Genomic DNA, 24,046 nt, shown 5'->3' on the forward strand with positions numbered 1-24,046 from the left:
ATCGCAGCGGTAATACGTAAGAACATCAAGGTTATTGCCTCCACTTCTATGACTCTTCCTGAAGTGGACAATCTGGTTCTCAGCCTTGGGACTGAGGTAGGCGCAGTTACCCTCATGGTACTCTATCGCCCTCCCCAGTCCATGCCCTCCTTCCCTGCATCTTTTATTGAACAGCTTGCCAGTCTAGCTACTTCTTCCCCACGCATAGCTATTGTTGGGGACTTTAATTACTGGTTTCAGCATAAGGAGGCCGGTCCCCATGCCACCGAATTGTTCGAAGGTCTCTCGAGCCTGAACTTTAGCCAATTAGTCACCTCTCCCACTCACAGTGGTGGTCACATACTTGACCACATTTGGGTCCATGGGGTGAAGCCCTCCTGCCCGCTCACCACACCTTGTGTGTGGTCTGATCATTTCCTTATCGACACCACCATTTCGGTGGCTGGTCAGATCAGGATTCCCCCGCGGGAGGGTGGCATGGCTCGTAAGTGGAAGGCTGTCGATTCCTCTAAATTGTTATCTCATCTGTCTCACACACGTCCCCCTACCCTTAACAATATTGACGTTAACGAGCTAGATGGTCAGGTCTCCGACTGGCTCGTGTCAGCCAGCGACATCTTTGCCCCTCTAGTCAAGTTCCCTCGATCCCGACACAGCAACTCTCACAAATGGTTTACTCCCCATTTAAAAGCCATACAGCTGGAACTCCGCCAATCAGAACGTAAGTGGAGAAGAGATTATTGCCCGTCAAGCAGAGATACCTATGTGGCAGTCCGCAATAAGTACAAATCTGCCATCTCTGCAGCCAAAAAAGCCTATGCCTCAGAGAGAATCTTACTAGCCCCTTGCAAGTCGAAGGAGATCTTCAGAGTCCTGGATGAATTCACCTCTGATTCCAGAACGCTCCCGACCCAGGCCCCGACACAGGAATCCTGTAATGCTCTCAGCACTTTTTTTATACAGAAGATTGTCTTGATTAAGGATACTATTCCGGTCACCTCACCGGGCGTTGATTCTGTTACTCCCCCCCATAATGCTCTCTCCATCACTCAGTTCCCCCCCTTAGACCCTACATCCCTAGCCTCTCTGGCCGCTCGCATTAAGTCTGGTTCCCCTGACGACCGCTGTCCGCCTTCTATACTACGGGACATCTGCCACTCTTTACCTGACTGCATCCTTCCCTTGCTTAATTCTTCTCTCCTCTCCGGGACGGTACCCAGCTCCTTCAAGGAGGCCGTCTTGGTGCCTCTGTTGAAGAAGCCTGGAGCCGATCCCGCCGTCCCGGCGAACTATCGCCCTATCTCTCTCCTACCTTTCCTCTCTAAAATCTTGGAAGCCCATGTCACTGCCTGTCTCTCTAGGTTCATCGAGAGCTCTAACTTTCTCGAAGTTAACCAGGCCGGTTTCCGACCTGGTCATTCTACGGAGACTGTGATCCTGGCCGTCCTGGACACCTTGAGAGACGGAGCTGACAAGGGTACCCCCCAGGCCTTGGTATTATTAGATCTGTCGGCCGCCTTCGACACGGTGGACCATAACATCCTTCTCCACCGTGTCGAACAGGCCGGCATCCAGGGCCTGGCGCTGGCATGGGTCAAATCCTTCCTCACAGGGAGATCTCAGACCCTCAGCCTAGGCACATTTAGGGCTCCTAGGGAGCACCTGCCTTGTGGGGTCCCCCAGGGCTCCTCTCTATCCCCCCTTCTCTTTAATCTTTATCTTCGCCCTCTTCTTTTCTCTCTGAGGCAGTGGGACGTCACCGTCTTTAATTACGCAGACGACCTGCAACTCATCTTTTCTTTAAACTCCCCCTCTGCTATTCCCAATTTCCAGGCAGTTATGTCCCATATCCTTCAGTGGATGTGTCTGAACCAGCTTAAATTGAACCCAGGAAAGACGGCGCTCCTCTTGCCTGGTAAGAGCGCCGCCCATTGGGGCCCACATTTCTGGCCGGCAGAGCTTGGCTCCCCTCCCATCCCGGTGGCCTCGGTGAAAAGCCTCGGGGTCACCATCGACGCTGGGCTATCTCTCGGGCCGCAGGTGGGGACGGTGGTCTCCTCCTGCATGTTCCAGCTGCGCAGGATCAGGAAGGTGGCCTACCTCCTTACCCCCGATGCTCTGCTGCAAGTTATCATGGCCCTCGTCCTCTCCCGCCTGGACTTTTCGAATTCCATCTATTATGGTCTCCCTAAATGTTCCATCTATAGGTTGCAGATCATTCAAAACCAGGCGGCGAGATTGGCCCTCGGGATACCAAAATGGCAGTCTGCCAAACCCCTTCTCATCAAATTGCACTGGCTCCCTGTCAGCCTCAGGGCTGCCTTATTTTTAAGTCTCTATCTGGTTCTTGCCCCGCTTTCCTGAAATCCCTCATTCGGCCCTATTGTCCCTCACGTAACCTCAGATCATCACACCTACACCTCCTGGTTGTCCCTTCCATTAAACTCTGCAGATCTGGTGGTCGGAGATTCGCTTACCTCGGCCCCAAATTTTGGAACTCCCTTCCTTTCCCAGTTAGGACTTCTAACACTCTCATCCATTTCCGCAAATCACTAAAAACCTGGCTCTTCCCACAACCTAGCTAAAGTCCCTCTGTTCCTCTCAGCACCCTATCAGCGCCATGAAACTCACGGTGACAGTGCGCTTTATTAGCACCCCCTTAACATAACATAACATAACATAAGTGGACTAGGCTTCATGAAGCCTATCCCCGACTGCACTCTTAGACACAGGCGTCAATTTGACTCTTTACTATGATGTTACCTGTGTTAACTCAGTGTAGGAAGCATATTGAGTTTGTTTGCATAGAGGAATTGTATTTTGAAAAATAGAGAGGTTTCAGTAATGACATGGAATGCTTGTACATAGGACCTGTGCTGTGTTTCCTAAATGTGATCTCAAAAACGATTTTGGGGAAAATTAATGGCTTTTACATTTTTGAGTATAATGTGGCGCAGAGGTTTAAAAAGTGACGCATCTACCTACATGCGTCATTTTTTAAATATGGTGCAAAAAGGTACATGTTTTATGCCGCCGATGCGTCACAAAAAGTGACGCATCAGCAGTGCAAAACTGACGCAGGGCCTCATAAATGAGATTCTTTTTTTTTGCACACTACTCCAGTTTAGTCCTGTCCACTGCACTCTTGGACACAAGCCTCACCTTTTGTGCTCCCCTGGACAGTCTTCATCTCATCTGCACTCCTTCTTAGGTATCAGAATCCTATCACATGGGGAAAGCTCCATGTGAAAGCGTTTGCCTCAGTCTTATCCCTGCTGTGAGGCAGATGCTTGTACATAGGACCTGTGCTGTGTTTCCTAAATGTGATGTCAAAAACGATTTTGGGGAAAATGAATGGCTTTTACATTTTTGAGTATAATGTGGCGCAGAGGTTTAAAAAGTGACGCATCTACCTACATGCGTCATTTTTTAAATATGGCTCAAAAAGGTACAGGTGTGGGCTTTCCTGGGGAGCGTAGGTGGTGAGGCTTGTGTCTAAGAGTGCAGTGGACTAGGCTTCATGAAGCCTATCCCCGACTGCACTCTTAGACACAGGCGTCAATTTGACTCTTTACAATGATGTTACCTGTGTTAACTCAGTGTAGGATGCATATTGAGTTTGTTTGCATAGAGGAATTGTATTTTGTAAAATAGTGAGGTTTCAGTAATGACATGGAATGCTTGTACATAGGACCTGTGCTGTGTTTCCTAAATGTGATGTCAAAAACGATTTTGGGGAAAATTAATGGCTTTTACATTTTTGAGTATAATGTGGCGCAGAGGTTTAAAAAGTGACGCATCTATTTTTTTTTTATTTTCCCCAAAATCGTTTATGACATCACATTTAGGAAACACAGCAGAGGTCCTATGTACAAGCATCTGCCTCACAGCAGGGATAAGACTGAGGCAAATGCTTCACATGGAGCTTTGCCCATGTGATAGGATTCTGACACCTAAGAAGGAGTGCAGATGAGATGAAGACTGTCCAGGGGAGCACAAAAGGTGAGGCTTGTGTCCAAGAGTGCAGTGGGCAGGACTAAACTGGAGTAGTGTGCGTCAGTTTTGCACTGCTGATGTGTCACTTTTTGTGACGCATCGGCGGCATAAAACATGTACCTTTTTGCGCCATATTTAAAAAATGACGCATGTAGGTAGATGCGTCACTTTTTAAACCTCTGCGCCACATTATACTCAAAAATGTAAAAGCCATTCATTTTCCCCAAAATCGTTTTTGACATCACATTTAGGAAACACAGCAGAGGTCCTATGTACAAGCGTAGGCTTCATGAAGCCTAGTCCACTGCACTCTTAGACACAAGCCTCACCACCTACGCTCCCCAGGAAAGCCCAAACATGTACCTTTTTGGGCCATATTTAAAAAGTAACGCATGTAGGTAGATGCGTCACTTTTTAAACCTTTGCGCCACATTATACTCAAAAATGTAAAAGCCATTCATTTTCCTCAAAATCGTTTTTGATATCACATTTAGGAAACACAGCACAGATCCTATGTACAAGCATTCCATGTCATTACTGAAACCTCACTATTTTACAACATACAATTCCTCTATGCAAACAAACTCAATATGCTTCCTACACTGAGTTAACACAGGTAACATCATTGTAAAGTACATTACACTTGACAGAGGTATAATGTGGTGCAGAGGTTTAAAAAATGACGCATCTACCTTCATGCGTCACTTTTTAAATATGGTGCAACAAGGCATATGTTTTATGCCACCAATGCGTCACAAAAAGTGACGCATCAGTAGCGCAAAACTGACGCATGGTTTTATAAATGAGGCTCATCTTTTTCTTGCACACTACTCCAGTTTAGTCCTGTCCACTGCATTCTTGGACAGAAGCCTCACGTTTTGTGCTCCCCTGGACAGGATTCATCACATGAGCAGTCCTGCTTAGGCCTCATAATCTTTTTTTAGAATGAAATTTGAAAAACAGAGATAAGGTGATATGTATAGGCTTTTCATTACACTACTGAAACATTTATAGGGCAAAGTAATGTGTTTTACATTTTTGAGACAGAATAAATTGTGTGTGCATGATTACATAAAAAAATGGATCTTTTCACAATCATGTCACCTGTTTCACCTGAGATTAGGAAGTAGATTGTGGAGATGAGATGAGGCATATCCAGAGGGACAGAGGAGGTGAGATCTATGTTCAAGACTGTAGTTGGAGAGAGGCCTTTCCTGGGAAGCATAGGTGGTGAAGCCTTTGTATAAGAGTGCAGTGGACTAGACTTCATGAAGTCTATCCCCTACTGGACTCTTAGACACAGGTCTCACCTACTTTGTACCTGTGGACAGAGCTGTGTTCCACTACACTCTTCAATACAGGCCTCACCTCTTCTGCACCCCTGGAGAATCCTGACTTGATCTGTAACCCTGAATAGACTGTTTGGTTTTTGTCATTGCTTTGTTGTTTGGTAATAGTGATCTATAATGTGCTATTTTTTTGTTTAACACAGATTGAAATCAAGATTTCAAGAGTAAGACAAAATGCCTTCAAGGGAAAGGCGAAGAAAAGAAGATAACCGCAAAAAAACAAAAAGAGCAACGGAATTACAGCACTCTTCCACAACAAATACTTCAAAAAACAGGCACAAAGCTCCTGGTAAGAGAACTAAGTCTTTCATACGTAACATAAGTACATCGCAAAAAAATGATGGACAGCATGTAGAAAAAGAGAATGAGAGAGTAAATTTGAAAAGGAAGGAGAGACCCTCAAAGAATTCTACAACTGGAGCAGGAGAAAATAATATGTATAGGAATAGAAGGCAGAATCAGTTTAGAGACATTCGTAAACGAATGTTTCGCAATAGGGTGGTTTTAAATTTGTTAAAAAACATTAGGAAAGGTAAACAGAGAGCTGCTTTTTATAAGAAAAAGAAAAGTGTAGAGAAGATTGTTGATCAGGCTTTTGAAGTTAAGAAAAAATTATTAATTTTAATAATCAATAGAATTAGGACACTTAACAAGACAATTGATGTTTTCAAATCAAACAGTAGATGGAAAAGAGTAATTAATCGGACTAATTTTTGTAAAGTTTTTTCGGGAGAATGGATGCACAGTTCAAGTTGTGAGCCATTTTTTAATGAGGAGAGTTACTTCCAGGATAATGATTTAGTGCATGCAGTTGACACCTGTGGTCGAGCGTATGAAGTGAAAGACGGTTGTCCGATTGAAAAAGTGAAACTTGTGCCTAGAGAACCAGAAGAGGTGTTAACTGATGAAGTTTTAGGGAGACGTACTAAGGGTCCAGTGTACACTTGGAAGTGTAGTAGTATTTGTAGTGTGCGACAGGAATCAATTGATTTGTTTTGTAATTTCTTACGTACATATAGTAAGAAAAGTCTAAAGCAGAAAGTGAAGTTGTTGCAAGACTTAGATCCTTGCAGAGTGAGAGAAAACACAGGTTTACAAGGGCATTCACTGGCTTGTCTTTCTAGAAAAGTCTGTCAGAGTGTTTTTCATCATTTTAGGATGTTAGCAGTGCATCATACCAAAATGAGGAAATTAGTGAGAATGTTGTATTATGCAAAAAGTCCAGCACTTAAGCTTAAACAATTAAACAGTGCTCTTTTGCATGGAACTGAATTAGATGTGAAGAAGATTTGTGAAGAAATTGAGATTTGTTATTTTCGTGACAATGTACAGATTTCAAATGCAGAAAAGTTTGAGCAGGAAATTACCAGGTTTAAGGTGAAATCAAGTGAAAGGCCGAATTTTACTTGTGTGTGTTGTCGACGAAGTCATTATAAGCATCAAACTAGATTAGTTGATTTATATGTAAAAAGTGAAAAGATGAATAATTATGAGTGGAAAGATTTTGCAACTTATTTGTGGGTGGAGAATTGTTTTGATTTGAGTTCTGATCAGCGTATTTGTAAATATTGTTATGATAAATTAAATCAAAACAGAATGCCTGCTAGAGCTGTTCATAATAATCTGGAGTCGGTAGACATTCCCCGTGAATTGATGGATTTAAATACAGATGAGTCTATTTTGATTCAATGTGTCCATCCTTTTGAGGCAATTGTTCGCATGTAGCCTAAGATAGGGAAATTGCCTCCTACAGATTTGCAGAGAGGATTAAAGGGAAGAGTTGTTTATTTTCCCCTAGATAAAAAAAAAATATTGATACAATTGGTATAGAAAAAGTAGAAGAGGAACCTTTAGTTATTCTAGTTAATGGGGTTCCGACAAAGAGTAAAAAAATCTGGCAAGATTTAGTGGATGTTAGGAAAGTCAAAAAGGCAACGTTGTATTTAGTCAAAAATAATGAGTATTATAAAGATGTATGTGTTGCAGCAGAGTAAACAGCTGCAGATGAAGACAGTAATTGTTCAGGCGGCCAAATTGAAAAAGTTGATGTGTCTAGAAGTGAAGAAATATATGAACATTATACTGTTCATCCTTTGCATTCCAAAGAAGTAATGGGGAATGTAATTGAATTGTTTCAAATGAAAGCAGCAAAAGGAAGTCCCATTAGTGTATGGGAACAAAGTTTGGAAGCTCGTTGTTTTCCACAGCTATTTCCAACAGGTCGAGGTGGACGATATGACGATCGACCACTTCAAATTCCTGCATCTGAATATCGAACTGTAAGATTATATGCTGAAGATCCAAGGTTTCGTCAATGCATTCCCTATTTGTTTCATCTACTGTTTGAAAGTGACTTGTCTGGGCTTTCTTATGCAGTAAACCATATACTGAAAAGTGGAGCACATCTGCAAAATGTTTCGGCGAGGGACTTTATGGAGAAAGTGAATCTGCAAGATAATATTTTAGAATCTCATCTAATCAATCTCATGGCATGTCAGCGTGGTACAAACGAGTATTGGTACCGTCGTCATGGGGAATTGAAATGTATGCTAAGAAACTTAGGAACTCCTACATGGTTCCTCACTCTTAGCTGTGCCGAGTATGCATGGGACGACTTACTTCAATTTCTACGAGAGGCAAATGCAAATATACAAAATATAGAATTCAAAACACCTGGAGAAATGTGTTCTTTGGATCCAGTGAATGTATGCAGATATTTCAATCATAGATTTGAAGCTATGATGTCTTTTATTATCAACAAAAAAAATCCTCCCCTTGGAGAGGTTTTGGATTTCTTTTGGAGAAAGGAGTATCAAGCGAGAGGTGCTCCTCACATACATATGTTGTTATGGATTAAAGATGCACCCAAATTTGGAACAGATTCGGATGAGACAGTGATGATCTTCATTGAAGAGTATTCAACATGTGCTGTTCCGAAAACTACAGAGGAAAACAGTTTAGGGCAACAAGTTTTACGCTTTCAATCCCATCGTTGTGGAAAGTACTGTCGTCGAAAATTCAGAAACAAGGACAAGTTCTACACAAAATGTCGTTTCGGCTTTCCACGACAAGTGATTTCTATAGGAAGAGTAAATAATTTGATGTCTTCTCTGCGACATACTGTGACGAGGAAATCACCCAAAAATACATACAATTTAAAAAGAAACGAAGAGTCCAAGTACATCAACGACTACAACCCAGTGATTTTGTCCATGTGGAATGCTAACATGGATATTCAGTTAGTTGCTGACAACTCTATTGCTGTGGCTCTATATGTGACGTCTTACATCACAAAAAAAGAAAAGACAGAACTGAAGGAAATGTGGGAGGACATTTCACATGAAAAGAGTCTAAGCAAGAAATTATACAGTTACAGTCTGAAGATGTTGTCGCATCGAGAAATTGGAGCATATGAATGTTCTGATCGATTGTCGTCAGCAAGTCTCTATGCCAAATCTAGAACCATCATTTGGGTGAGTCTAGGTCTTGCTGCAACACGAAATCGAGTTTTGAAATCTGTACAAGAGATAGAGTATTTGGCGGAGAAAGAACCAAAAAGTACAGATATTTTGAAGACAAACATGTTGGATACATACTATCCAAATAGAAGTCCTCATCTTGAGAACGTTTGTCTCTATGAAGTTCTTCAAAGCTGTATTTATAAGAGGAACATCAGAGAAGATATCAATAATGGAATATATGCTGTCATTGGATGTGAAGGATGTCTAGTGAAACAGAGAAAAGGTCATTTGATTAATCATCGAAAATTGAGTTGTGAAAATCCAGACAAAAGAGAATTTTACTATTTGGCTCTTTTGCAACTCTTTAAACCATGGCGAGAAGAATAGGAACTACTTGGAGATTTTCTCTGTTATGAAGACTCTTTTAATGCTATGAAGGATACCATAGAATGTCCTGTTTTTCCAAATTATCTGCAAATGTTGAATGAAGAAATAGAACAAGAAGCAAAAATTGCTGCAGAGATTGCAAGAGACAGTTCTCAAGGCAGTCATAGTTCTGCTTCATTGAGCCAGGATCCAATAGGAGGACCAATTATCCAAAATGAAGCTGCCACTGCCATGGATGAGGTGGAAAGAGCTATGGACAAGCTCAAGAGTAATGTAATTAATATAGAAGATTTGGTGAAACAATTAAACTTTGAGCAGAAACTGATATATGACGAAGTCACAGAACAGGTTGAACATGGATTGAGTCATGAGAAGAAAGAGTGCTCATGTACATCATTTAAGCCTGTCCGACTGTACGTGAGTGGAGAAGCGGGAACTGGAAAAAGTTTTCTGATTAAAGCAATTGCATCTTATCTGCAGAAAAGGACTGAATCACCGCTGTCTTGTGTTGTTACCGCTCCAACTGGGCTGGCAGCACATAATATTAAAGGGATTACTTTACATCGTTTACTGATGCTGCCAGTGGAGCATGATAACAAATTGCAATATCACAAGCTATCTGGAGATGCGTGTTCCGAAGTTTCGAGAGTCCTGAGGAAAATGAAACTTCTTATCATTGATGAAGTAAGAATGGTGTCAAATATAATGCTTGCTTTTGTGCATTTGAGAATGCAAGAAATTCTTAGAACAGACTATGATGTTTTATTTGGAGGAAAACATATTATTGTTTTTGGAGATCTTCTGCAGTTCACTCCAGTGAAAGGACAACCTGTGTTCAAAATGCTCATGCATGAAGATACCAGGAAGTGCCTAGGAAGCATTGGAAACGTTAATATATGGTTAAACTTCAAATATGCAGAACTGCTTCAAAATATGCGGCAGGCAAAGGATGAAGATTATAAAAATATTTTACAAGACGTAAGAGTAGGAAAAATAAGTCAGCAAGGGAAAGAAGCTTTACATGGACGGTTAATTTCAAATTTGTACCCAAATGAAAACATTCTTCCAGAGAATATTTTTAAGAAAATTAACGAGAGGAAATCTGCCATATGTTTGATGCCAACTCTGAAAGAATGGTCCATGTTCAACAACAAAATGTTAAATTTAGAAAATGAAGAAATAGTGAAACTGGAAGCTACAGATAAAATAGAGCATATGGGAGCAACAATTGTTTTGTCTGAAAATTTGAAATCAATATTGGATTCATTAGAGAAGAGTATATCTAAAACTGCTGGTTTTGAAAAGACTCTGAATGTGTGTTTGAATTGTCGTGTCATTTTGCGAAGGAATTTAAATGTTGAAAGAGGTCTGGTAAATGGAGCAATGGGTCATGTTGTTGGTTTTGTGAATTACAAAAATAGAGATGGAATTGAAATTATAAAAATTAAATTTGATGGCATTGATGAAATAGAACAAATTTGTCGTTGTTCAGCTAGATTTTTGCTCTTGAAAGACTTATATGTTCGCCGAAAACAGTTTCCTATTTGTTTGGCATATGCAGTGACAATTCATAAATCTCAAGGTTTAAGTGTAGATAGTGCTTTGATGAACATTGGAAGTTCTGTGTTTAAAGAGGGTATGGCATATGTGGCTTTATCACGCACGAGTCAGAACTTTATCAGGATTGTACTTGATTGAGTGTGATGAAACAAAGATTTGTGCTGATCTAGATTGTGTTAAAGAATACAATAGGTGAAGAAGAGAGTATGCTCCACATTTGCCTCAATATCCTCTGATTGAAAAACGTGTGGTAGGCCGAAAAAGAAAAAATTAGCGTAATTGCAGTGAGGTAGTAGCAAAAAGACAAAAAGTAGATGAAACTGTAATTGTAAGCAGAAGGAAAAAGGATTCTGTTGAGGATGTTGTTGGATTTCAGTTTGAAAACAGTTCTGGTGTCAACTGCTATGCTAATGTAGTAGTTAATGTTGTATTTTTTCTTCAAAATTTACAAAAACAGATTGTCGAAAATCGGGAACAAACATTGTGCTGTTTATTGAATTCTTTGTTAGAGAAATGTAGTAGTGATAGAGGAAAAATAGAAAGTGTTTCAGAAATTAGGAATCTTGTAGACATATGTTCAGGTCAAAATCAATTTTCACAGATAATTCAGCAGGATTGTCAGGAATTTTTAATGTATATGTTTGATGTATTGGAAGATGAAGGAGTAGATATAAAAAATATTTTTAACCTTTCTTATCAATGGCAACATGACTGTGATAACTGTGCTTCATCAAATTGTACTAGAATAGACTCTGAAAGATTTATATATTTGACTTTACCAGACTGCAAACAGTGTCTTTTAATAATCTAGTTAAAGCAGAGGATCACAATATGGTGTGTACCCAATGTAAGTCTACAATGCTGTCCACATTATTTCTACAAAATTATGGTCACTATGTCATTTTAATGTTCCAACGATGTAGACCTGATGGAACTAAATTGACAACTTCTATTAAAAATTTTGTGGCTTCTCAGTTATCGATATCAGGAAGAACCTTTGCAACTGCAGCTATTATTTTTCATGATGGTCCTTCTACAACATTAGGGCATTACACATGCTATTTAAAAACTTCTAAAGGTTGGACCCAATGTAACGACACTCATTTGACTTTCAAACAACGTTTGCCTTTATAAATTCATACCTAGTGTTTTTACAGCCAAAATTTAGGTAAAAGTAATTGGCTAATGAAGACGGGAGCAGTTAATAAAGGGTATTTTGCTGTTTAAAAATATATTCTGAGTAAAAGTGATCCAGGTAATATTAAAAATTGACTTGTCATATAGGTACTGTAAGTGGAGGTCATAGTAAGTGATGTTAGTATTATACAAAATGATGAACATGAGTGAGTCAGAGATGGTTTTAAAAATACTTAAATATTGTGAAAATGTTGTAGAGCCTTTCTTTCAGAACGTCGGGAAAAAGGTCATTTCAGAGTGCCTTAGAATTAATTTGAACATATACTCATACATCTGACACTATTTGGCCAAATGGAAAGGTGCAGGAATGAGTAAAGAGTCATGACTGAAAAAAAGGAGTATATGAAAATATTGAAAATATTTCAGATGTTCTTGGAGCTTTTCTTATAGAAAGTCGATGAATGGATTTTTAAGTGAACAGCAAAGTACTTTCCAACGAGAAAAGGACCACCATGATACAGTATTTGGCCTCAAGGAAAAGTAAGTCAATCTAACTTTAGCGTACATTTGTCATTTGTCAGTATTTAAGTTGTTTTTAAAACACAATCTTTTAGATTGTGGTTTTTTTTTCCGCTGTCATAAGATGAGTAATTTGAACTCACTGTTTTAAGTGAAATTCAATATATTCTGAGAACAGCAAAAATAAACTATGTAACATGTTGTACAAGTTATTTTATACTTTGGATTATGTAAATTAAATTGTATTCCCATTCTCTGACACTCACTTTCCTTTTTCCATCCAGCTTTCAGTCTCTCTGCTTTACTTCTCTTTTCCGTATTTTCCTCCTTTGCTCTTTTAGTAATTCCTGTTTACTCACTCAGCAGTATTATTGCACTCTATCACTATAAATCATCCACCCTCCCTCGCTTATCTGTGTTTGTTCCTTACTTTTGACCTCTTCTCTCTATTTTTCGTTCACTACTTCTATGTCCTCAGTGCCTCACTCTACTTGTGTTATGTTCACTTGTGTTTATCTACCTTCTATCACTTCTTTTACAACAACTTCACTGCTCCTCTCTCATCATTCTTCATCCCATTTCTTTTACTCTGGTTCCATTACTCTCCCTCATTTCTTTTCTTTCAATGTCCTTCTCTTTACTTTCATCACCAAATTATTTTCTTTCAGTACCACTGGTTTAGTCGTCTTCTCCTCTCTTTCCTTCTTTCTGCTCACTTACTCATTTCCTTTTCTCACTCATTGTACTCCACCTCACTCAGTTTTTCTCTTAGTGTGTCTACCTTATAACTTCCTCAGTCCATTTCCCTCAATCGTTGTATATTATCCTGTCTCCCTTCATCCTTTCACTCTATGACTGTTCTTCACTTACTCTCAGTTATCTTCTATTCCTCATTCTTCTAAATGCATCCTTAATTAGACTGTTTCTGTCTCATTCATTATCTTTTTACTTACTTCTGTTTCCTGATTTAGTTTTGCTAACTCACATTGTTTTAGTATCTTTCTTACCTTCAGTTCATTTCTCTGTTCTTCTCTCTCTCTTTGTCAGTGAATCTATATGCCTTACTCTTTGTAATTTGCTCTCCTTCTATTTCTTTTTCTCTCTTTTTGTCCTTCTACCTTAGTTTATTTCCCTTTCTGTGTCCTTCACTCTAACTTTATTTCTAAATAGAGCGTTATGATTTTTAACCTCTTCATTTGTATCTTTTAATTTAAAATACATATTTTACTAATTATAACTTGTTTTTTCTTCTCTCTTTCACAGATACAAACTGTAGTAAAAAAATTAATTAAAGTTACATTTATTATATGGTAAGTATGACTAAAAAAATGTAGTTTGTCATCACCCTTTGCTTTAAGGTCACTAACATTTTCTCAATCTACCTCACTCCTGTGCCTTTACTCTGCTTCTCTCACTTATTCTTATTCTACATGTTTACTCCCCTTTCCCTATTTACCCTCTCATATTCAACTTCTTTCAATCCCTATTCTTTACTACACTTACCCTCTTTTCCCTTCCTTTGCTTCTTCACTCATTCTCTTTTTATTAATTATTTACCTTACTCCTACACATACACCTCATCCCCCTCCCAACACATACACACACCTGTAACATACACCGCACACACACACCACACACACACCTCATACACACAAAAAAACCTCCCACACACACTCCTCAAAAACACACACACATTCCATACACACACATACATCTAACACATATACACCCCACACTCATACACTTCTCACACATATTTCACACACCCTCACCTACACCAACACCAAAACACTCCACACAACCACACCCACAGACACACCTTACACACCCACACTCCGACCTACACCCACTGACTCCCTATAAGTCACACACACTGCATTACTTATCTTTTTTTGCTGTTTTACTCAAGCCCATTCAGGTACTGTTTCCTTTACTCTCTTTGTCCTCTCTCTTTGTCACTCCCCATGTGTTATCCTAATTAAATTTTTCTCCCTCTTTCACCCCTCTTTACTTATACTACCTGGTCTTTTCTCACATCGTTCTTCATTTATCGTGGTTCCGCCACTACCCTTCATTCTCCATTTTTTACTGTCCTTTCTTTTTCTTTTAACAGCCAATCACAGTCTCACACTATCTCTACTTTAGTGTTCTTCCTCTCTCTTCCTTTCTTTCGCTCCTTTAGTCATTTTACTTTTCTCACTTTCATCCAATTACACCTTCTCTATTTTTTACTATGTAATATACAATCCCTCTGTGGTCATCTTGTAGCTCTTTTTCTCTTAACATAACTCTCTTTGTGTCCATCCCTCATGCTAACTGCTTCATAAAAAAAAAAATTCTATTTTTTTGCGGGGCGCGCCCCGTTACACGTACCCTAAGGACAAATTGACAGAGATCCTTTAAAAATATAGGTTTAAATTTATAAATGAAAGGTAGTTCTGAAAAGAACTTTTTTTAATTCTTTTTGTTGTTTTATATTTTTTTAATGTTTTTTGAACATTTTGTACTTTATTTGGCTTTTCAAAACAGTTTTATATTTTTTTGTATTTATTATGAGAAGAAACAAAGAGAAAGGGAATTGAAAATGGCTCAACTGGAGCAAAAAACAAAAAACGAAAAAAATTACTTCTTTTTTTTTGGGCAAATGTGATTCTGACCAGCAAGGACGATCAGCTTTACGCTCTTTTCACCATAGGCGATGAGCTTGCCACATTCAGTACAAGTGATTCTAAAAGTACCAAATTGTTGCTGAATGCAAGGCATCGTCTCCGTTGTTTCTGGGTCCGATTGGCTGGGTTGCTTTCTTTTTGAGCTGGTCCTTGAACACTGGGGGAGGTGACTGGCCAGTTCCCTGATCTCTGCACGAGAATAGTTAGCAGGATGCTTCCGGGTCATATGCCGAATCATGGTATGATTCCCAAATGAATATTTTTGATCTGGATTGCCCCTTGAGAGTTCTGCACCACAGATTCGACATGTTACCTTGGCCGCATTAACTTTTTTCTTGCCCTCTGGAAGAGAAAAAAACTCCCATACAATGTGTTCTTTTGGCTTGTATGGGGTAATTTCTTCCGGCAGCCATCTGCTCCCCTCCTCCTCTTCCTCTTCCTCCTCCTCCTCTTCTCCACCAGCAATGTATTGTTGTGGTGGTCCTCTTGGTGGTTGTGGTGGTGGTGGTGGTGCAGATGCCCCAGCTGTTGCTGCTACAGTAGCCATTTCCAAGTACAAAAGAATTGTCTCTGTAGATGAAACAGGTCTTCCTCAGTCAAAGGACAAAGTCAGAGTAAGGAAGAAAGGTGGGGTTTTTTATCATTTGGAAAAAAAGGTCACAAGACCCAGGCTTTATTCATTTGGAAACCAAAACTGTTCTGCACCAATAGAAAGTGTTATTTTCAGGTCACAAGACCCAGGCTGGTCACAAGACCCAGGCTATACTCATTTGGAAACCAAAACTGTTCTGCACCAATAGAAAGTGTTATTTTCAGGTCACATGACCCGACGCGCTTACGCTACGCGCCCCGGTGCGTGCCCGTAGTCACGCTCTGGGGCGCGCCCGCGGGTGCGTAGCGTAAGCGCGTCAGGAAGTTTCGCGATCGTATGCGATCGTGTGCTTTCGGTTGCAATTACGCTGTGCATCATATGGCGCATCACGCGGTTACGCGAAACGTCACAATGTTGTTTTTGTTCGCGAGAATAGCGCTAACGGGACGCTCCCTGGTACGCGCCCCGGGGCGCGCCGTAACAATGCGCTTACCCATGCGTTCACCGGTACGCACCCCGGGAGCGCCCCCGGGTTACAAATAAAAAAAATAATACATTTTTTATACATATTTATATTTATAATACATTTTAAAATGTTTCACTTTCTATACCTATTAAGATTTGCTATTAAAAAAACATTGAAATTCACTGAAAAAACCATAGGTTTCACACCAGTTATAGTTAGGAATTAGCATTTAAAAAACCTATTAAATTCACTGAAAAAAACCATAGGTTTTACACCAGTTATAGTTAGCTGGAAATTTTACTCGCATAAAACCATTGAAATTCCCACGTTATAGTTAGTTGGACTCACTATAACTTGCGCGTGCAATGCACTGCTGATGATGTCACATATTACATCACTCATGACATGGTCAGTGACATCACTCATGACATAACTGATGACACCATCCTTGTGACAGACTGACGGACCTCCTTTCACTGTAATGTAACCATTGAAACACATATTCAATAATAGAAACTAAAATTTTCAAAAAAATGGAGATACCCATACCAGTTACAACAACCAATTCAACAATTCCACCATCTATGTACACATCCACTCATTCACCAACAGTTATATATAGTCACTCATACATATACTTACTCATCATATGTAGTGATACACCGATACATTCTGTTACACACCGACAGTCATCCAAAAGATACTCTCACACATACTCACACATGCAAATAAACTATTCAACATCCATTTATTTGCATATACAGCTATACACACACTACCACCTTACTTCTAAGGAAACTTACACATTCTTACTCTCTTAAACAAAAAATTAGAGAAACACATACTTATTTAAACAGGAACTCTTACAATCTCTTACTCTCACATTTAATCACTTATATACATCAATATTCACATATACTACATTAAAACATATGTAGTTACTGATAAAGACACTAGTGAGACAGTCATTCACTCACTAACACACACATATACACACTCATCCACCAATAAAGTCCTGCACATATGCTGTCTTCAAAACACATACAAACAGAGAGTCAGTCATTCATGCATGTATGTGCTAAGTAATACCCCCACCAAACCACACAGACACTCATACTGAAACTAAAAAAAACATCTAATAACCCATATACATACACATGTAGCTACTTACCAAGCCATGCAGCCACTTATACACAAAGTGAAACACTAATACATATATTTAAATATTTAAACATTACTCACTAATATATGTATTCACTAAGATACACTTAATAAACCAGTTAACCAATCATTTTTTTTTTTAAACATCCATGTAAACACTTATTTAAACATTTATTCTTCCATCAACTTTTACATATACATATATAACACATATCTATTTTTCAGAAAGACAGACATTCACTGGATGGTGTCATCAGTGATGTCATGAGTGATGTCACTGACCATGTCATGAGTGATGTAATATGTGACATCATCAGCAGTGCATTGCACGCGCAAGTTATAGTGAGTCCAACTAACTATAACGTGGGAATTGTAATGGTTTTATGCGAGTAAAATTTCCAGCTAACTATAACTGGTGTAAAACCTATGGTTTTTTCAGTGAATATATATATTACCTACTGGCGGTCGCCAGTAGGTATATATAGTTAGGATTTTTTCCCTATGGGATTTTTGAAAATTCTATGTCTAATAACTTTGGCGTTTGTGGACGGAATTGGCTGACATTTTCAGGAAAATGGAACATTTTGTTTCTGAGCAGTCCCTGAAAATTTGGGGGGGGTTTGTCAAGGGGGGGCCGAGAAAAAAGGGGGGTCCCAAAACGTGTTTTTTCAATGTTAATTTCCATAGGGCGGTTGGCCTCACTTTTAGCCCGAACGGCTGAATGGATTTGCACGAAACTTGGCAAAATTGTAGGGACTGTTAGCCCGATGTGCCTTTGCTAGGTCTCAATATATGTGCTCCAGTGGATTTTGAGAAATTAACGTTCAAAAAAAGATATATATCTGTAAGCGCGCTCTGGGCAGCGCTCCGGTTCGCGAACTTGACGCGTAACGGAACTTCGCGAAGCGAAGCTGATTGGCTCTCCGGTGTCTGTCAACATTCTAAACAGTCCGGAGCGGCCGCCATCTTGTCTCTCGGTAGGATCGAGAGACAAGAGGAGGCCAAAACAAAGGGGGAAATGACCATAAGGGGGCATAGTAGATCCTCCCTGACCCCCTAGGTTTGATGTGGAGGCTTTAAAAGGGCCCCGCAGGGCAAAAAAAAAAAGATTTTTTTTTTTTGTGTGGGAAGCGCCCGGTTCGCGAACCGGGAAGCGTTCTGGGGAGCGTACTATAAGGAAAAAAGAATGATAGACTTTTCAAATACTGTATGTTAATTGATTGTTGGTTTTGTTGATTATTTTTTAATTTCTTTATTTTTTAAGCAATTATTTATTATTGTGATTGTGTTTCAAAATTTAATAAACTTTCTAACATTTCACTGTCTGAAATGTCATTATTTTCATTGAACATAGTTTGTAATCTCTGAGGGTGTAAAATGTCCTCATTTTGAAGGAGGTCATCTACTGCTTGCACACATTGCAGTAGTTCTTGGTCCCAAGTTTCATCCATAATGCAATACGTCACGATGTTGTTTTCGTTCGCGGCAATAGCGCTATCGGGACGCTCATCAGTACGCGCCCCGGGGCGCGCCGCAAGATTGCGCTTACCCGTGCGTTCACTGGTCCGCGCCCCGGGAGCGCACCAAAAAGAATAAAAAAAAAAAATGACATAATTATGCAATATAAAATTCGATTTAAAATTTATTATTTTTAAAAACTATAAAAATTTGCTATTAAAAAACCTATGAAATTCACTGAAAAAACCATAGGTTATAGACCATATATAGTTAGGAATTAGCATTTACAAAACCTTGAAAATTCACTGAAAAAACCATAGGTTATAGACCATATATAGTTAGGAATTAGCATTTACAAAACCTTATTTTACTCACACAAAACCATTGAAATTCCATATATAGTTAGTTGCACTAACTATATATCGCGCACCCGCAATCCACTGCTGATGATGTCACATATTACATCATTCATGACATGGTCAGTGACATCACTGATGACATCACTGATGACATCTCAAATGACATCTCTATTTCTGACGTTTTTGAAATGTCCTCTGTCTATTTTGGCAACACTTGTATTCCCGTGTAAAGGAAGCCGTCCTGCTCCCAGGTGACAAGCATTTACGAGACTGTTCTTTCTATTTAAACCCGAGGCACTCCCGGGTGCCACCTCTCTCACTCGGAGGAAGCAGGCAGCAGACCGTCGCGAGAGTCCTCTCACGTCTTCGCCGGTAAGTTTCCCTACGGCAGTCTATATAGCCCACACGATCGATTGTTGGGCGTTTTCCTCCTCATAACCTTTTTAGATAATTTCTGTATTTTTAAAGCAAAACGAATTTCTGCCTTATACCTCTTAGGGAATGAGCCCGAGCGCTTTACCTTTCATCACTTTGAGCCAAGCTCGATCCGGGGGACACAGTATTTGAAAACACCCCGTGGGACGCGTTTTTAACCATTACGAGTAAGTCCCATTTAGTGTTCGTGAATGATCTATTATTACTCAACTACCGTCCCTTTCTAGGCTCGTGTTACTTACATTCGGTTCCTTTCTGTTTCAGACCCGATGTATGTATCTTTCAGAAATCCGCCTCTACACCTATTGTCTGCTGCCCCTGATTTTATGTACGTGCTTCTGGGCATACTGGAGGTAATTCTGGGAATTAAGTGGTTCCCGTAACTTATAAATTGAATTTGCCCAACCTGTACATAAAAATATTGTGAAGGTACTGATGGGTGATTATATAGACTCCGACCTTGCATTGCGAGTGTGTATTCTCACACTTGAAAAGGTCTTTAAAATAGTTTTTCCTTATTTTTTCGTCCCCATTGCAGTATCACGCTCTCTGTATGCGTCTTCACGAGTTAATTTGATGCCTCCTCTCCTAGCCATTTGAGGTAACACCTGGGAATGTGTTACAGGTAAGCCATGTGTCCCCCGATGAAATCATACTCGTATTTATAGCTAATTGTCTAGCATATGTGAAGCCATAATATAGAATACCGATTCACAGCCCGACTCCATTGGGTATGTTATATCTTTATCTCCATTAGCTCTTGTTCTTGTCGCTGCCCCAATTGAAATGTGCCTCCGTGTTGGGCTTCCATCTCTTATTAGACAGCTATATATGTATATTTAGACATTCTCCTTAACATTTTCCTATATATGTGTTTCCAACTATGTTCTATTGTATAGTTCCGATGACCATTTTCCCTCCCTCCCCCCTTTTTTTAATTGATTATATTTATTTTTACTTTGTTCCCACAGAAACACTTCGGTTTTTCAGTCTGTTGCCCAGCCAAGTTAATATGGAACTGTAACAGCAATCTACCTGCGCCCTGATGAAGGAATTCCAAAATTTGGCACTCTTTCCGAAACGCGCGTCGGCGCTTCCCTCTGTTTGTTGATTTTATATGTGTCTTGAGTGTTTGTTCTCCCTATTTATATGATGATGGCTGAAGGTGTGTATGCTTGTGAGTATGAATGAGTTGTGAGAACTATGGTTACTGTTCTCAAGTGTGGGCTAATATGGCAAAAGTAATCCGGATATATTAAATAATGGGTTTGATGTTTATAATCTTCTTTGAATAAGTGAATGTCTTTTCTATTCATCTAAATATATGACAATAAAATAATTTTGATATCCGACAGTGTTTTTGTGGGCAACTTCTTTTGATTTGTACTATTTTGTCCTTTAGAATAATGGGAACTTCCCGGTCATGTTTTGATTATTGCTGAACTCCCTGGTGGGTTGTTCCCCTTTATCCTTTTAAGGTTCAGGGTCCCTTGTCTGTTACTTATCTTGTACCCGGCACGTTGCCGTAAGGGTTTCTTCTCTGTTCGCCCTCCTGGCGCCCCCCCTTCCTTCCCCCCCTTTGGTCACGTATATATATACATAGGATAAATCGCTGGCGGATACTGTAATCAGTAAGCACTTCATTGGGGTACTATTTATTCTTTCTTGTATGTCTGATCTTACCTATTGGTCTAACCTTCTGTTTCTTTTTCTCTTTGAGTCGTCCTTTATCCTTTACTATACTGGAAAAAATGGACGCTATTAAGACATTTGGTTTTAGTGAAGAGGATTTTACTCGTCTCATGGGACCATCTTCGTCCTCAGATCAACCGTTTTCCTTAAACAAAGGGTCCAACGATGAATGGTTAAAATTACTTAACCTTAAGAAAAAAGCTAAGAGAACTGAATCCCACGCTGAGTTTATGATACAATACTTAAAAGCCGGAGTGATCCCCAATGGACTCCGAGTGAGGAACATCCCCGGTTTGTTTGCTGAAATCCGCCTCTTTTTGGAAAGATGGTCGTTGATAGCAAATCGCTGTTCGAGAGACCTCATGCTATTAATTATTGAAACAGCCAGAGAGGTAGCGAGTAGTCTTCTCAAAGAGATTGTGGAAATGGAAGACCTACTTTTAAAAAACGATGTGGTAGGTGACGCGAAACGCAAATTAGAAGAAGTCAATTTAGAACTAGACTCTTTTAATGAATACATCTTGCGTAGAAAAACTGACAAACTTAAAGAAGACATCCGCTACTTCTCTGAAGAAAGGGTTTACCCTTATCTTCAAGCCCTATATTACTCGTCTAGAGATATGCAACTGGGAGACCAACAATATTGGTCTAATAGGCAACTACGGAATTTTTCAGAAACATCAGAATCTGACAATGAGGGCGCATCTAGCTCCAGTGATAATTTCTCAAATAGACGCTCACGATTCAATGGACCCCAGAGATCCAATCGTTTTTTGGGGAACCGCCGAGGCACATCCCGAGTGAGATTCAGACCACAAGAGAACACAAGGTACCAACAGAGTGGGTATCAACAAACAGAGAATCCCCCACGGTTTCTGGAAACACGGCGGAACCAATATTGGAGGGAATAGTGGAGAACATGGATTCTTCCGTTGTTTCCACAATTCCCATTTTCAATTTGTCTAAAAAACCTTTGGAAAGTATTACAGTCGATCTTTTGTCTCGAGGATTATCCTTTGTTCCTACAGCTCCATTTAACCTGTTCGAGCTCCATAGAGATCTTCAATCTTTCTATCGTAAAATTAGACTTAAGAAGTTCTTTATGAACAGAGAGATCGGACCATCTGATAACAACTCAGGGTTCCGACCACTGTCTGTTTTCACACCATCTTTGGAACAGATTGGTCCAGAAGTGGGTGTATTCGAAAAAGCAGTAAGCACTAAAATTCAATGTCTTGCCAAGTATGTCCCCAAGTCATCGTATAACCTCAGCTATGATGAATATCAAGCTCTAAAAAAGCTGTCAGCTGATAACTCTCTCATTGTCAAACCCTGTGACAAGGGGGGGGGGATAGCCCTGCTAGACAGTATTACATACAAAGAACGGATTCTGTCTATGCTTGAATGTCCCGAAAATTTTACTAAAGTGGGTAACTATCCAGCTAGGAGAATTATGGCGAAAATTTTCGACATCACCCACGATGCTCTAGCTAGAGGTTCCATCTGCAGTCAGGAATTTGATTTTTTCAATAAAACCCAATATAAAATACCGATTATGTACGGACTCCCCAAAATACATAACATTTTGACTGAACCTCCGTTTAGGCCCATTGTGTCTACGATTGGTTCACTGACTGAACCACTCTCTAAATTTGTGGATGCCTGCCTAGCCCCTATCATCTGCCAGCTTCCGGCATATGTCCGTGATACTGGACATTTGATTTCTAAGATTGAAGGCCTTAAGTTCAACCCCCAGACTGATTTCCTTGTCTCAATGGATATTGAGGCACTTTATTCCAATATCCCCCTAGAAGGGGCTTTAAAAGCAGTCAAAAAAATGCTGGATGGAATAAACTGCGGATTTGAAAAACTGTTCGTCCTCGAATGTCTCGCTGTAGTTCTCAATGAGAACTTCTTTGAATTTGATAATAACATCTACAAACAAATACTGGGAATCAGTATGGGTGCTGCTTGTGCCCCAAATGTAGCCAATGCGTCTATGGGAATGTTCGAAGAAAAACATATTTACAACGAAGTTGCTCCCTTCTTCGAAAACGTCACGCAGTACAATAGATATATAGACAATATCTTCTTTATCTGGCAAGGATCTATTGAACAACTGAATGAATTTACCCAGTGGATAAACCTATGTGATCCACACCTCAAATTCAGCACTAACATCAGCTCAGAGAAAATAGAATTTCTTGATGTGTGGATCTTTGAGAACAACAACCTGTTAGAAGTATCTCTTTATACTAAGCCATCAGCACGTAATACGTTGCTTATGTACGATAGCTTTCATCCCCGCAGCCAAAGAAACAACATTCCATTTAGCCAATTTTTAAGGCTTCGTCGAAATTGCTCTGATTTGAACAATTTTGAACTTCATGCTGGAATAATGAAGAAGAAATTTATTGACAGAGGCTACCCTAAGCGTCTTATTCGGGATTCCTACAAGAGGGCTAAATATTTCAACAGGGAGAACCTCCTGAGTGCGAAAGAGAAAAAAGAGGACGACAAGCTAGTGATGATCTCTACTCATTCTAACTTTAATGATAAACTTAGATATGTGATCAATTCGCACTGGCATTTACTCAACCTAGACAAGTCGTCTGAAAAGCTAGATAAACCTATATTTGCATTTCGGCGAAACAAGAACTTTAAAAACTTTTTGGTCAGGGCATCCACATCTGATCCTATCGGACATGTTCAGAAAAGTATTACAGGAGCTAACCCCATCTTGGGTAGTCATAGGTGTGGGGGATGCCACGCCTGTGACCAAGTGACCTGTACCCCCGAATTCAA

The sequence above is a fragment of the Lissotriton helveticus genome, chromosome 7 (assembly GCF_964261635.1).
Source record: "Lissotriton helveticus chromosome 7, aLisHel1.1, whole genome shotgun sequence".
NCBI classification, from domain to species: domain Eukaryota; kingdom Metazoa; phylum Chordata; class Amphibia; order Caudata; family Salamandridae; genus Lissotriton; species Lissotriton helveticus.